The following is a 278-nucleotide window of genomic DNA, read 5'->3' as shown; positions in this document are numbered from 1 at the left end:
AAAAAAAAGAAAAAAAAACAAAAACAACCAGCCCATGGTGGTCTTGTCTGCTTCTTGGGAGGGAGAGTTGAGGGGGGTGGCTCCAGATGTGTGTTCCAGATGAGATCCGGGAGCAGCTGCAGTCCCAGTATGGCGATTTTGTATGGATGGTGGGGCTCCAGATGTGCTCCAGGTGCTGTGTTCCAGATTTGGCATTCCAGGAGCAGCTGTGGTCCCGGTATGGTGGTGTTCTACGGATGGTGGGACTCCAGATGTGCTCCAAGTGTGATTTTTTTTTT

This window comes from Meleagris gallopavo, chromosome 1 (assembly GCF_000146605.3).
Source record: "Meleagris gallopavo isolate NT-WF06-2002-E0010 breed Aviagen turkey brand Nicholas breeding stock chromosome 1, Turkey_5.1, whole genome shotgun sequence".
NCBI classification, from domain to species: Eukaryota; Metazoa; Chordata; class Aves; order Galliformes; family Phasianidae; genus Meleagris; species Meleagris gallopavo.
The sequence above is the reverse complement of the archived record's forward strand: the minus strand, read 5'-3'. Positions refer to the sequence as shown.